The sequence below is a fragment of the Pinus tabuliformis genome, chromosome 9 (assembly GCF_031772625.1).
Source record: "Pinus tabuliformis cultivar Carrire ecotype Pingquan chromosome 9, CPIR1, whole genome shotgun sequence".
Lineage (NCBI taxonomy): Eukaryota > Viridiplantae > Streptophyta > Pinopsida > Pinales > Pinaceae > Pinus > Pinus tabuliformis.
Window position 1 is genome coordinate 623200220 of NC_142307.1, and position 4351 is coordinate 623204570.

Below are 4351 nucleotides of genomic sequence, written 5' to 3' on the forward strand. Positions count from 1 at the left end.
CCACGCTTCCGGCCCAATCTGCATCTATATAAGCATGAAGTGTGAGATCTGTATCTCTAGGATACCATAAGCCATAGTTTTGAGTCCCTTGAAGATATTTGAAGATTCTCTTTACTGCCTAAAGATGAGTTTCCTTTGGATTTGCCTGAAATCTTCCAACTATTCCCACTACATGCATGATGTCTGGTCGGGTACCTGTCAAATAAAGTAGACTTCCAATCATAGATCTGTAAGTTGGTTGATGCACTGCTGCTGATTCATCATTTGCACTGAGGTTACATCCTGTGACCATGGGTGTACATACTGGTTTTGCTTCTTCCATACCATATTTCTTCAAAATCTGCTTGAGATACTTGGTTTGAGACAAGAAGATCCCTCCTTCATTTTGTTGGATTTGCAAACCAAGAAAATATGTCAGTTCTCAGCAAGGACATTTCGAATTTTTTCTGCATCACCAAGGCAAAGCTTTGACTCATAGCTTCTTCATTGCTGCCAAAGATAATGTCATCTACATACACAACAAGTATCAGCAATTTGTCATTTTCAACTTTTATATAAAGATTGCTGTCTGCTGATCCTTTTGAAAAACCTTGTTGATGAAGATATTTGTCCAAACGATAGTACCAAGCCCTTGGAGCTTGTTTGAGGCCATAGAGAGCCTTTTTCAATCTGCATACAAGATTTGGATCATTTCCAAGAATGAAACCATCTGGCTGCTCAATGTATACTTCTTCTTCCAAGTCTCCATTCAGAAAGGCTGATTTCACGTCCATTTGAAATACTTTGAAGTTTTGAAAGCTTGAGAGAGCAAGGAACATTCGGATGGCCTCAAGTCTTGCAACAGGAGCAAAAGTTTCTTCAAAATCTATTCCTTCTTGCTGTGCATACCCTTTACAAACAAGTCTGGCCTTGTTTCTAATTACTTCTCCATTTTCATTCAATTTATTTTTGAAGACCCATTTTGTTCCTATAACATTCTTATCCTTTGGTCTAGGAACCATCTCCCAAGTGTTTTTCTTTTCGATCTGCTCAAGTTCTTCATCCATTGCTTTGACCCAACATTCATCTTTGCATGCCTCTTTCACATTTTGTGGTTCAGTGGAAGAGAGTAATGCCAAATAGCTTGAAGCTTCTGCAATTGTTCTTCTTGTTTGTACACCTGCTTCTTTCTGTCCCAAAATCTGAGATTCTGGATGATTCTTCTGAACATATCTGGATGGAGTCTTCTCTTCTATCCTTATCTGCTCCTCTGGTTCTTCTTGAGGTTCTTCTTCTTCATCATTCTGTCTTTGAGGATGGCCTTCATCTTCTTCGATATCTTCATGATTTACTTGCCTAGGAATGTATCCCTTCTCATCAACCACTACATCAATGCTGTCAACAATTCTTCCAAGTATTTTATTATAGCACTTGTATGCTTTGCTGTGTGGAGAATAACCAAGAAGGATGCCTTCATCTGCTCTAGGTTCAAGTTTGCGAAGTTGCTCATCAGTATTTTTAATATATCATTTGCTCCCAAAGATTTTGAAGTGCTTTACCGAAGGAGTCTCACCATACCAGAGCTCATGAGGGGTTTGAGTGCTGTTCACTCGGACATTTGTTTTGTTGAGAATAATAACCGCAGCATGTGCTGCTTCACCCCAGAAAGTTGCGGGAGTTCTAGATTCATCAAGCATAGCACGAGCCATTTTTTGGACAGTTCTGTTCATTCTTTCCACCACTCCATTTTGCTGAGGAGTTCTAGCTGTAGAGAATTCTCTTCTTATCCCATGTTCCTCACAGAAATCGAAAAATTCATTTGAGGTAAACTCCCCACCTCTGTCGGATCTAAGACACTTAATTTTGTATCATGATTCATTTTCAACCAAGGCTTTAAAGGATTTGAATTTTTCGAATGCTTCATCTTTGTGCTTCATAAGTCCTAACCAGACAAACCTGGAGAAATCGTCAATGAATAATATCAAGTATTCTTCTCCTCGAGGTGTCCTTTTCCTGAATGGACCACATGTATCTGTATGTACTAGCTCAAGAGGCATGCTAGCTGATCCTTCCTTTTCCGGAAAGGTAGTTCTGGTTTGCTTTCCAAACTGACATGATTTGCATATGGTGTTGTCTGGAACTTTGATATCTGGAAGACCACGAACTGCCTGATATTTGCATGCTTTCCTTATTTGTGAAAAGCTTAGATGCCCCAACCTCCGGTGCCATAACCAGTGCTCATCATCCTTGCTCAGATAGCATTGTTGTTGTCCTTCTTCAAATATGTATAGATTATTTGGAGTTCTTTTACCTTTGATCACTGTTTTACCTGTATCAAGATCACGAACAAGACATCCATTTGATCTGAATATCACCTCGGTTCTTTGATCACACATCTGGCTGACACTTAGAAGATTATGTTTCAATCCATCAACATACAAAACATTTCCAGCTTTGACCTTTTCTTTTAACTGAGCAGTGCCTTTTCCTTTTATAGTTGCAGGAGTATCATTTCCAAAAGAAACTTTCTTTCCTTTTTCTAGAGCAGAATATGATTCAAGTTTTTCTTTATCACCTGTCATATGCTTCGAACATCCACTGTCAATGTACCATAGATTTTCCTATCCCTCTGCATAAAATGCTATCCCACATCTTTCTGTTTGTGGTTCCTTTATTCTCCATGTTTTGGTGCTTGAGGCTTGTTCCTTTGTCTGCTGAAACCTGCTCCTGCATTCAGAATCTTCATGACCAAAGTTATTGCAAATAGAACATTCAACTTCATTTTCAAGAACCGAAAAGTTGTTATAGGTCCTTTTTGTAATCCCGGTCATACTTCTTTGTTTTTGAGCTTCTCTAGTCATGATCGTTTTATATGCAACACATTGAGCTGCTTTGTGACCAAAGTTATGGCAAGAAAAGCATTGTCCATTGAAGAAATTTCTGCGGTTATCAAATCTTCTAGCCAAAAGATTGTAATTTCTATTGTCATTCATTCTTGAAGCAAATTGAGAGGATTTTACCTGTGGCTGGTTGTAACTTTTGTTCATCCTTAAGATAGATTGCCCCTGATTTGCCTGATAGTCTTTGTTTGTAATTGGTCCCTGCTTTACTTGGTGATCTCCATTGTGCTTTTGCTCATTCCTTCTTGCTGCATCAAGATAACTCTTTGAGGTGGATGCTTGAGAAGTTTCTCCATTATAGCCCAGACCTGTCTTGTTTAGAGGAGAGCGCTGTACATTGATGATCTCATCTAGAGTTTCAGATCCTTTGACAAACTTAAGATTAATAGCCTTTGTTTTCTCAATCTCTTTTCTAAGACCAACAATTTCGCCTTCTAACTTTTCAAGATATTTTTCTTTTTCATCAATTTGAAGTTGTAGAGTATCAATGATCCTATTCTTTTCTTCTATACATGTCTTGAGTCTAGAAATTTCTTCACAAAAGCTATCCACATCTATAGCATCCATGTAATCATCATCTTCAAATGCCATTAAGAGTTTATAGTCATTACCTTGTTCATCTTCGTCACTATTTGATAGGCCATCACTATCTTCATGAGTGTAGTAGCTTTTCTTATTTGCAATCTGTTTCTTGTTCCATCTAGCAGGTTCCTTTCCTTTATCCTTATGAGGACATTTTGCAGCATAATGACCTACTCTTCCACAAGCAAAGCATTTAAAAGGTAACTTACCTCTGAACCTTCCAGTTCCCCTTTGAAGATTTCTGACAAAATTTGATTCTTCTTCTTCTTCTTCTGGCACGTGACTTGCTTCATAATAGTCTCCTTTGCCTGAAGCCTTGAAAGCAGCTTCTCTTCTGTCTGATGGACCTCCCTTTCTCATTTCATAAGCAGTTAGAATTCCGTGTAGCTGAGACATAGTAAGAATTCGTATATTTTCCTTTTCTTCTATTGCAGACACTTTAGATTCAAACTTGGGGGACAATGATCTTAGAATTTTTTCAACCACAATAGCCTCTTTTATTTCTTCACCCAAGTTTTTCATGCAATTAACAATCTCATCTACCCGAAGGAAATAGTTAGCCACACTTTCATCATTATACATTCTGAGATTCTCATACTGAATCCCGAGGGTTTGAAGTTTAGCACGCTTTACCTGTTCATCTCCTTCGTAGCTCAAGACAATCTTGTCCCATATTTCTTTTGCGGATTTATATTGCATAACCTTCACGAATTCTGTTTGAGATAAGCATCCCAGCAGAGTATTGACTGCTTTAGCATTTGTTTCATATTTCTTCTTTTCGGCCGTATCTGTAGGAGTAGCTGAAGGAAAAGTGTAGCCTGTATCTATGATATCCCAAACTTCTGTACCAAGAGATTGAAGATAGGCAGTAACTCTTACCTTCCAATAAT